Here is an 11,858-nt window from a genome sequence, read left to right as displayed (position 1 = left end):
AAACGCCAATTGAACCCCCCGATGCGTCGCATTACATCAGGGTTCCCTCGCGGGAAGAAGGGCGTAATTTTTTGTCCACAGTGAATCCACTCATCAAGACCTTCAACTTGCTACCTTACTCACCCTGGAAGCATCATTTCGAACTTTAGTCCAATCTGTGACTAGCGATGACTCTCATGTTGCTATCAATAATTAAGCTAAACGTGCGTCACCGGGAATTCATATTTGAAAAAAGCCCGAGATCTGCAAATCACATTACTAAAATTTCGACAGGTTGCAAGCGGTTGCACATTTAAAAACACGGAAACATGGAAAAAAAAACGGAAAACACGGAAACACGGAAACATGCATGTTCCAGATGGGTACGCCATGGCATGTCCAGGCCATTTTTGTGGTTGTTGCACGTGTGGCGCGGCTGACCGGCGCCAGCAGCGACAACGGTCCCAGGTCAAGCCTGTATTACCAAGCAAGTATGCAAACAAAAAAAAAAGGCACTCCCAGGAACGCCTCGAGCTTAGCAGACTCCTGGGAACCATTGGCTTTGCCATAAGGTGTTTTTTGAGGATGCAGAACATGAATGGACCGGACCCTAACTATAATAGCGTCGATACAAATGAACTGAGCGCACGTCACCTTTCTCAATGTACTTTGTTTCTCCCCCGGGACCCAGCGCACCCTCGAGCCTCAATCCTCTTTGTCATGTACACATGCAGCCTATATTAAGGGTTTCGTTTCCAATAAATGCTTATAAGCAGTGCTAGACCCCATGGTCTGCCAGTATAGCTATACTAAATCTACAGTTACGATTCATGTCTTTATTACCAAATTCACAAATTTGAGCCTACGAGCTGGCGTCCGTACGTTTCGTGAACCTGCATGAATTTTCCAAATTCTGAACTGATATGAATTCTGTGTCTATCTTAGTCCGTCTGAGTTCTGAGTCTATTTTGAGTTCCGAGGCCGAGTGAATTCTGAGCCCATTTTGAGTTTAAAACCGGAGTGAGTTCGGAGTTAATTTTGAGTTGTGAGCCCAAGTGCGTTCTGAGCCCATTTGAGTTACGAGCCGGAATTGAGTTCTGAGCCCGAGTGCGTACTGTTTCGCGCTACCAGTGAGTTTGAGTTTGAGTGAGCGTGGTTGGGTTGCTCAGCAATGAGTGTGAGTTTGAGAGAGATGGGATTCTAAGAATAACTTTGTGAGTGAGTTTGCGTGAACCGGTCCAACAGGGCCGAGGTATGTTCCATGGTGACAGCGAAGAAGGAGGGAAAACACACTGGGATGTTCGTTTTCCTCACGGGGCTCGATACATCTCGCTGTGTTCTCTAACCTGGATGTTTTTGTTTGTGTGCCTGTCTCTTGAGGTGTTGGTCGCGCAGACGTAAAGAGCCATTCATGTTCCTACACCATGACTCAACCCACTTCGAATGTTTGTATCCTGACTTTTCATCTCTCGAATTCTCCACGAGGAAAATCATCCGATTCGATCTACAACAACGCAAGATCCCACCAAAGACCCGGGATACGAGCGAAGAGAGCGCTCCAGCTCCTTTTCCCGACTCGCACCCCCAGAAGTTGCGGAAAAGCACAACGCCAGGCGTCATCGCTCTCGGTCGAAGTCAAAGACCATGAGGGATTCAAGGCGGAGTCACTCGCGGTCCTGCTCTAGCTCCAGGCCCCAGACCAGGAGGGGTCGTTTCCTCGGACAGGAACAAAGAAGACAATGCAAATAAGGGGAGCTGGGCAGATGGTGTCTGTCATAATGCTCCTAGCAGAGACAACAAAAAGTGAGGGCCTTCCCCCCTAAAACAGGAACTAGTAAGGATCAGACAAATGCTTGAGCAAGTAACCAGTATCCTCCACCTCACTATACTCTAAACAAATGGCAGTCTGCAGAATGGCGCCTCTTACAGACAAATACATTCGCCAATCCGGCCAGGTACAGTTACCCGGGACTCTACACGAACGAATGCAGTGTAGGCAGGGCAGACCTACGCCATATCATCTGGGAACATCCCCAGAAGAAGAATCCGTTAGGTACTTCGTTGTTAATTAAGACTGCGGAGCAGTGGGAGACCGTTCTACGCAGCTCCGACCCGGACGTCAGATCCGGGCTGTCCAAATGGCCGAAGACGCCGCCGGAGCCCAAGAACTTCTGCCCGCCGTCTGAGGGGGGGGGATGAAGAGGCTTCGCCTCATTTCCTTGAAACCCATGTTGGACAAATAAATGTTGTTTCTCTCTCTCTCTCTCTCTCTCTCTCAGCGCATAGCAAACATTTCTACAGGGATTACATTTTCAATGACGTGGCTTTTGTTCATCTTTCCCAAATTCCATCACTGCACGCACAGTTTTTTATTACAATGCTATCTCATCGATGTGACCTTTTTATTATTTTCTTTTCTTTACGAAACTCCGGAAGCGCTGAAAAGCGAATTAATTTAGTTTTTGTTCTATCGTGGCAAAGTTAGTGGTAGAACAGCATTGGTTTCTGCATTGTGCGCATAATGCTCTCTTAGCCAAAAAAGGTGAAATGCGGAACAAAAGCACCCTTTAGATTTCGCGGGGGACTGTAGGTTTTCTCGTGGGAGGGAACGTTCGTAGCGTGCGCCCTATGTGCACACATTGCGAAGCAAATTTATGTCCCCACAAAGCTTAACACCAACGGAAATTGGAAGTGAACCCGTTTATTGTCTCACTGATCTCCCATGCTTCCGTTGTAATAGCGTCGTGGCTATTTTGCGATTTGGCGCATGTCTCTTATCGGTTTCATAAATCGGAAACGTACGTAGCCCCTACAATCAGCGGGTCTCGTATAGTTCTGTTGGAGTAGCCGCGCAACTGCGGCTCAAGTAGCGACTACATTGGGTGAAGCGGCGGGTTGTGACAACAAATACTTTGGGTGGCAGGCGAACGCTTCTTGTTCAGGTCATTACCCTGCATCACACGGATCTTGCGAGCGATAATAAAGGCGAATCAAATATTTCGTGCACGTCATGCTCGCAGGTAGCTGGTAAGGAGAATAGTAAACATATTTCGCTTAGCATGATGAAAATGTATAATTGTAAAAGACCGATTAAGGCGGACTTCTGGGCGAGTTGGTATTCCATTGCAAAACCGTTCGAAACGCAAAACATAAACGAGGGACGACGAGAGAGCACAGGGACAAGCGCTACTTCCAACTAAGATTTATTAGGAAAACAAGGCATATATACACAGAAATCATGCGTTCTTTTCCTAATAAATCATAGTAGGAAGTAGCGCTTGTCCCTGTGCTCTCTCGTTGTCCCTCGTTTATGTTTTGCGTTTCGAACGGTTTTGCAATGTCAAAGACCAGAATGCGCAGCGACGATTGCAGAAACGATCAAATAAAAACGCGTGCTTTACTCAGTGCCTTGCTGCCAGTTGTCGTTTTCATAACAGAACTCCAACGAGAAATATGGAATAGGAATCGTTGTACAGTTTCATATTTTTACTTGGGCCTTTGTTTGTTACTTCTGGTTGAAAATGGAGCGCTTTTACCCTGCCCATTCAGTTCGCACCGAAGGTGATAATAAAAAAAATTCAGTTTCAACACGAACCTTCCAGGTGCGTTTCTGAAATCTCGAACTAGCTTGGAAGCGGGTGTTTTCTGTACTTTCTGTAGCTTTTCGGGGGATGAAACAACACTTTGTCATATTTTGCAAAGCAGGCGAAGCCAGTTATATTATGTTAATAGCTGACTAAACAGTTCGCAACATAAACGCACGAAGGTTCCGTAAAACATGTAGTTTATATATATTAAATGCGGTGAAAAGCTCAAAGATATTAGGTGAGTCAACGAAGGGAACCGTTAAAAGAAATATTGTACCCTATTAACTGCCCTTGGGGAAGTCGTCTGGAGTAATTTTATTGTGCGCTTAGGGGTGTTGGCATCTTGCTAATCAGCCTGCCAACAGCCAGTGGGTGTTCCACATCAGCGCGCATTCCGCTCGCTTAAAATCATTTTGAAACGGGGTAATCAGGCCTTCCTACCTGCCAGGGCGTCGAACCGAAAAAATACTGGTTTGCTTACGGTTAGGGGTTGGGAAAATTAATTTCATTTCGGTTCAGTTCCGGTTCGAATGAAACTCTTACGGAATCGGTTCCCGAACCGGATCGGAAGCTTTGAACCAGCCCCCGAGCCGGTTCAATGAGTTGAGTGCAAAAAGAATGTTTTTATTTAAAAACTGCCATAAAAACCCAATGCTGTAATATTCGTCCAAAATACTCCTTTTTGCAAGTAAAGGTGGTGCAATTTTAAAGCAAACTTTAAACAATTAGGACACATATAAGAGGAAGCGTACCACCCACTTTTCCTCACAGCCGTTATGTCGTCCTAGGGCCAACATAAAGCCACTGCCGAGAAACGTGACTGTGGCATTTATGCCAACAAGCAGTTAGCACACTGCTAGCTTGAGATGTTACCCCACGTCACTGATGGCGTTGCATCGGAGAAAATTTGAGTTTGACCTATGTTTCTTATCTTTTCTCTTGAAAAAAATTTCAAGTGATGTCATAATGAAGTTGAGCGAGTTACCAGAGGCTAGTTCTTTAAAAAAATGCAAGGTCGGGTTTTGTATTCAAATGTTCATTTGGCATCCCAAGCCAAGCATTCATAGGTGAAGGGCACGCTCACAGACAGACGCACGCACGCGCACTACAGCCTACAGGGCATTCTAACCACCTGTAAAGAGCCGCCTCTTTTGTACAAGAGATTAGAGTACAAAAGACTGCACCGGAAATCTATGACCTCGAACATTTGCTTCACAACGCTGGGCACCCTTCTCCATTCGAAGACATACAATATTTCGATTTGACAATTTCGACTTCACGGCCAATATTTGATTGATTATAAGGTTTTAATGCTGCGACGCTACACATGCAATTAGGCGCACTTTGTAGAGGACTCCGGATTAATTTTGACGACCTGGAACACGCGCCGGAATTACGAACGCACGGGCGTTTTCCCTTTTCGCCTCCATGAGAAAAGCGGCCGCCCCGGCCGGGAATCGAACCTTTGGTCTTGGGCTCAGCAGCCCAACGCCTTAGCCACTAAGCCACCGCGGCGGATGACAGTCGAAATTTTCGCATTGACACGGGTCTTCTGTTATCCCCTGTTGTGTGTTTTAAAACTTTATTCGTGCGGCCTGCTTTCACCCTTTTTTTTTCGCTTTCTACTTTCGTAGGGTTTTCCTCGCTTGTATAAAGAGGATTCCCAAAACCAAAAAAAAAAAAAAAACAATTGGTCGCTAGGCAGTGCAAGTCGCTTCATTTTCTTTCTATATCCCGTACGCCACACTGTTCTTTCCATTGCAACGATTATGTCCCGCCTGCGGTTCCCAACCCTGAGACCTCGTCTTGTATGCCTAACTTCACTACGTAACTCATTCCTTTGTACCTCCAAAAATGAACTTTTAAAATTTTAAACCAGCAACCGTTGACGCTTTTGAGGGGCTACAAGGATGAACATTAAGGGTTTAAGCCTTTGACGGAGCGCAGTGCATGCGGGAACCTTGCGGCTTGACGGCCCCTGCACAGTCCTAGAAAAGGCAGGGCGAAGTAGGTCTTTCATATCTCCTGCAGGCCGCGGAGAGTGTGACATTTTTTGGGCCCAGAATTGCATTTTACTCGTGCGCACATTGCAGCAACATACCATTGCGATGTTGGAGCACGATTTTTTCAGATTTGTGACCCCGAGGGGAGCTATTACAGCGTATTGATTGATAGGAAGGGGCAAGTGTTCGAAAGATTGCGAAGTTGAGAGCGCGCTCAAAATCTTATTAGGGTTGCTTGGTGTCTTGCGAGCGTGTCAGAAAGCTGTGGTAGTTCTCTCCTTAGAGATGACACAGAGAATAAACATGTCTGTATTGAATGAGAAATGTGCTTGGATTCAATCTTCACGAAGGCGTCCTCAGTCCACGATGCCTTGAGAGAGGGCGGTATCAACGGTCCTTTGCGACAACCGAAGCTGGTTGTCCAGGCCGGAGCACGCCAAGGCTCTCTCCCAGGTTGCGCAAACGTCGAATTTTGGGAAGATTGGTGTGGATTGGTCGGGTTAGGCGACGCTGCTCTCGGCGCCCGCTCAGTGGGTCAATTCGGGAGTGATGGCGTCATTCGGATCGTTTCAAGGGGCGTCGCGATGTGCCGGAACCCATACAATCTTGATTGGACACTTCAGGAATTTCTGTTCGAGGACGCGTAGGGCAGTAGTCCCCTAGCGGGCATCCTGCCGCTAGTTGGTGACTATGATCGACGAGTTAGTTTCTGCAATAGCAAGAGCGGTCGGCGCAGCTCGATTGTCCCATGTGCGCAGTTGTGCGGGACTGCCTGGCTCCGTGTACAACCGGCAAACTTGGCTGTCCGAGCCTGTTAGAAAGCACCCATCTGGCACTAGTTTCCTCATTTGTGCGTAAACACAAGTTCCTTAGATCTCCAAGCCTCGCGTCACAAGCAGGGCGATTTCTGTTAATGCGGAACAAAATCCAGGTTTTCGAACGCCCCGAGAGGGCTAGATGGCCGTGGGGAATCGAACATCCCAGTGTCTTCCGCTGGGCTCACCGTCGAAGTCGTCGGCCGTGCGAAACGTGATGCACAGCGGGCGAAGCTCTTCGGAGCCGAGAAGAAGCAGCGAAGAGGAGGTGGCAAGGGGCCTTCCTTTTTTTTCCCTCTTCCTTACCCTCAAAACAAGCAAAAGTCAGTTGCGCAAACGTCGAGTTTTGGGGAGAGTGGTGTGGATTGGTGGCGGTTACCCCAGTGCAGCCGATCTGGTTTCATTGGGTTGGACTGATCAATGACCCAAAAATTTTGGGGGGCACTCAAATACCGGAGCCATACGCACCGAACTAATGTCTGTTGTGCAATGTCAGAAAGGAACCAAGTAGTAGGGTTTAGGTAGCCGTGCTGTAGCCCTCAACTTATTCCCGTTAAAAGTGTTAGGCATGACGATGATTCCGACTAAAATGTTCTAGACACTTGCATTTTATGATTGTTAGGCGCAGTAAAAAATATTGGGGCATGGTTTTAAGTGTTTTAAGTGTAACCGTAGACATTATTTTCCAAGGAATGATGTGATTACCGCCTGCCAGCTACTCCCAACTAGCGTCACCAAGCGGCGTCACCATGTGGCCATTCTCGAGTAAAGACAAATGTCATTTTACCCGCCGTGATGGCTCATTGGCTATGGCGTTTTGCTGTTGAGCACAAGGACGCGGGTGCGATTCATGGCCGTGGCGACCGCTTTACTGATGGAGGCAAAAAGCTAAAATAGCCGTGTGTTCGAGATTTCGGCGTACGTTAGAGATACCCAGGTGGTCAAAATTAATCAGGTGCCGTCCACTACGGCGCGCCTCATTGCCTGTGTAGCGTCGGCTCGTTAAACCCTACAATCAATCAAACCTACCATTTCACCTTTGGACTCTCGTACTCCTCCCGCGGCATTTTAGAACAGCTGTGACATCAATTTAATATCACAGCAATTCAAGACCAAAACATTGCCTAAAACCCTCGAACGTTGAAAGGATCTAAATGCTGGTTGCCTGAAGGCCATAAAAAATTGGCCTGTCTTTGTGGTGTTTCCGCGTCAACACCGTGGTGTCGAGAGGTTTGTTTGTGTTACTTTACCCCTGTTACCGGTACTCACCTACGGGGCAGAAACTTAGAGGCTGACTAAGAGGGTTCAACTTAAATTGAGAACGACTCAGCGAGCAATGGAGCGGAAGATGATAGGCGTAATATTAAGGGATAAGAAGAGAGCGGAGTGGGTCAGGGAACAAACGCGTGTTAAGGGCATTTTAGTAGAAATTCAGAAGAAGAAATGGACGTGGGCAGGGCATGTAGTGCGAAGGCAAGATAACCGTTGGTCATTAAGGGTAACAGAGTGGATCCCTAGAGAAGGCAAGCGTTGCAGGGGGTGGAGGAAGGTTAGATGGGCAGTTGAGATCAAGAAGTTTGCGGGGATAAATTGGTTGAAGTTAGCACAGGACCGGGGTAACTGGAGATTAATGGGAGAGGCCTTTGCCCTGCAGTGGGCGTAGATAGGCTGGTGATGACGATGAATATGATGACACCTGTTACGTTCTACAGTCCGCAAATTTAATGTCAGTGATTTTCTCGGAACTCTTTAAACCAATGAGAGGATTATGGCAAATTGCATTAGATTTTTCTGTGCAGCAGTAAATTAATGGCACTAAAGATTAGGAAATTAAGCACTGATAGTCCTTTTCCGTGCGATAGTCATTTTCCGTGCACATGTGCACTGCTATAAGTCGGCTTACGCACATTCAATGAGTAAGCAAATTTTGTTGATAAGCATCACCGTCTTGATAATTGTTACTTTGCGTGGTGACACTTATCAAGGGTTTATTTACTGCCAAATCGTGTGTATGTATCTTTGCTTCCGTTTTTTCGTAATAGGCGCGAAGTGCTTCAGCAAGAAGAGTGGCGGACATTAGAGCTTCCCTATCAGAGCTCAGAGCGGCTGGTCTGCACATGTTCTAGTCACGTACCTTCACGTTCAGGTGTCGTGTGGCGCGGCCTATTCTGTAAAATTTATCACTGCAATAAAGTATTTTATTTATTTATTTAAGAAAAACTGCAGGCCATAAGCCCGAGCAGGATGGGTACATACATCGCACACACACACAAAAACAACAAAAGCATCTTGTGTACATACTGAAAAATACACAAGATGAGCCAATACATCGATAGTATCAGTAACTCAATGACAAGACAAGAGGAACAACAATGGGTCAGAACAGTGAAGAAATGCAACAAAGTGGTCAGCAAAACAATACGCAGAAAAGTGGCTATGACAATTAAAGCATGACAGGTATCCATTTTAAACATTCGGTTCAAGGTGTTCTACTGATAGCAGGTCCTCTACAGAAGTGTTATTCCGATCATTGACTGTTCGCGGAAAGAAGGAAAATTTTAACAAATCGGTCTGAGCAAAAAACAGCGTGAGAGATAACGCCTGTGAATGACGAGTTCGCCGCGTTGATAGAGGGGTTACGAAGTGGGAGGGGTCAAGACCGAACCTGCCGTTAGTAAGAGAATAAAGAAACCTAAGGCGAATAAACTTCCACCGTGATTCCTAGGTTCCAATCACATGGTGTTGCATTGTTTTTGTAACTGAGACATTTCTACCATATAATGAATATATGAAGTGCACTGCACGTCTCTGAATTTTCTCAAGTGAGTTAATGTTCTTTTTTGTATGGGGGTCCCAGACAATGCACGCGTATTCCATATATTCTCTCTCTCTCTATCTATCTCTCTCTCTCTTTCACTTTCTCTCTCTCTCTCTCTCTGTCTCGCTTTCTCTTTCTCTCTCTCTCTCTCTCTCTCTCTCTCTCTCTCTCTCTCTCTCTCTCTCTCTCTCTCTCTCTCGCTTTCTCTTTCTCTCTCTGTCTGTCTCTCTCTCTCCAATTCATAGTTTTGTGAAGCGGACACATTAGCCCTTCAAAGCTCTCGATTCGTGGCAACTCCATGAGTACCCACTTACGTGGTACGAAGTATGGATCCGCTGAAACCATCACACTACTTTCAGTGAATCCATTCTCTCATCATTATTGTCGTGTACTTTTCCTCTTTGCGTCGTTTTGTTAAAGCGCAGCTGTAATGTCCTCACTGATGCTGTTTTACGCTAAAACGCCCTGCAGGAAAGCCAACTTTCTTTGACGATAATGGTGAAGGAACGTGGTGGAACTAAAAGAAAAGAAGCGCGTCCCGTTGCCGGAATCGAAACTAGGTCTCTCGAATTAATAAACCGGCGTCTGTCCGATAGCTCCATTTCGACAGTGTCGACTGGAAGGCCAAGCTGCAGGTACCGATTCGCGCCGTACACCTTAAAACCAGATGTTAGGCCTAATAAGTACACACCCGAGCGTTTCCGTGGGTATTTTAGAAAATTGTTGCGTACCTCCAGAGTAGCCCATACTCGCAGAGTGGAATTGGCCTACCAAAGAATCAATCACGACAAAACTTGGTTTAACCATCGTCGTCCTTAGACGGAGGGGTGCATGATTTTTTCTTCTTCTGGTAGATTATTGAAAGGCACTGGAAATCGCCGTAGGAACGGGGACACAATAGCGTTTGTTCCATCGGTATTCTCCTCTAAGTTCCCGTCTTTTTTGCGCTAGAAAACATACCCAGTTATCCCGGTACCAACTTGTCCAACTATAAGCTCTAATTAACGCCATAGCAAGCCCTACATATAATTTGTGGCGTAAATGTTCCCTTTTAATAGTGTATTTAACATGCTTCGGTTATTCATGTAGGCCTCATGTCTTTAGCCCCCGCCTTAGATGGAAGGACACAATACATAAACTGGGTTCACCTTTGGTGAGTTGCGGTCAAGCACAGGCTGAGGTACAGAGGATGCGAGCCAGACGTACGTTCAGAACGACCTGCTTTTGGGGACCGGGGTTGGTATCCCAGACCGCCAAACTTTCATTTCTTTTATTTCATTCTCCTCGCATTTTCTGCCATTTTAGAACCACCGTACGGTCACACCGACTCCGGGCACCGGTTTTTCGTGTAATGTGCTATTTTAAGATTTCGGTTTAATAATTCGGGCTTCAACAAAACACTTCTTCGGGGTTGCAAATGCAAAGGCATGAAGGGCCAACTAAACGACTCAAATGCCTTGCTTCCGCTTCGAGTTGTCGAAGGGCTTTGCCATCTTCCCGATTGGGAGACTATGCTTCGAGATCCCCACTAATGCTTCCCCACTAACGCTTCCGGATCAGTAGAGGAATCGAATAACTATAGACCTATATCAGTCTTGTCAGTATTTTTGAAAATAGCAGAACACATTATAAACAAAAGGTTGGTAGGATTCCTAACAGTAAATTGCATTTTAGCCAAGGAACGATTTGGGTTCCGTAGAAATAAATCCACAGACAGCGCTCTCCTTGAAATTAAGGAGCAGATACTTGAAAACATTGAAGCCAAATGTTTCACGCTAGGTTTGTTTCCTGATTTAAGGAAAGCTTTTGATTGTGTTCAGCACGACATTCTTGTACGAAAATTGCCTTTCTATGGAATTCGAGGAGTGACCTTGTCACTGATAAAAAACTACCTGTCCTCTAGAGCCCAGTACACCGTTATTATTGGCGTAAATTCTGAAATTAAGTGTTTAAAGTACGGTGTTCCGCAGGGATCAGTTTTAGGGCCTACACTATTCCTTTTGTATATAAATGATATGGTAAACATAAAAGGTCACGCTAAGTTAATATTGTATGCGGATGATACGAATGTATCTTTTACTGGAATCAACGTGCAAGAATTAGTTGCACAGGCAAACAGCTTGATGTCACATCTTAGTTTGTGGCTTGCATCCAACGAACAAGAATTAAATGTAAAGAAAACCATACATGTATGGTTCAGAGCGAAAGGGATACCCGCACCTTTAAATTTAAACATACAATTCCGCGGTTCCCCAATCCAGGAATCAACATCAACCCGGTTTTTGGGAGTCCTGTTCCAAAAAAATCTCTCGTGGACACCACACGTAGAATCACTTAGATCAGATCTCTGTCGTGCAATTGGAATTTTCAACAAGCTGAGACATTACCTACCGGCAGTTGTTAAACGCGATATATATTATGCGCTCGTCCACTCACGTATAAGTTACTGCTGTTTAGTTTGGGCGACCACAACTCAGACTAACCTAAGAAACCTTTTAAACCTACAAAAGAGAGGAATGCGGGCTATTTCCAACCTGCACAGAACTGAAAGCTTAGCGCCGTACTTTGAAACTTATAAAGTATTCGATATTCGAACTTTATACAAATACAAACTAAGCCTTGAAAGTTTCCGCCAGCATAGAACCGATAAAGCATT

The sequence above is a fragment of the Haemaphysalis longicornis genome, unplaced genomic scaffold, assembly GCF_048455015.1.
Source record: "Haemaphysalis longicornis isolate Haplotype H1 unplaced genomic scaffold, Haemaphysalis longicornis Haplotype H1 scaffold_1, whole genome shotgun sequence".
Taxonomy (NCBI): Eukaryota; Metazoa; Arthropoda; class Arachnida; order Ixodida; family Ixodidae; genus Haemaphysalis; species Haemaphysalis longicornis.
Note: the sequence above shows the minus strand (reverse complement) of the source record.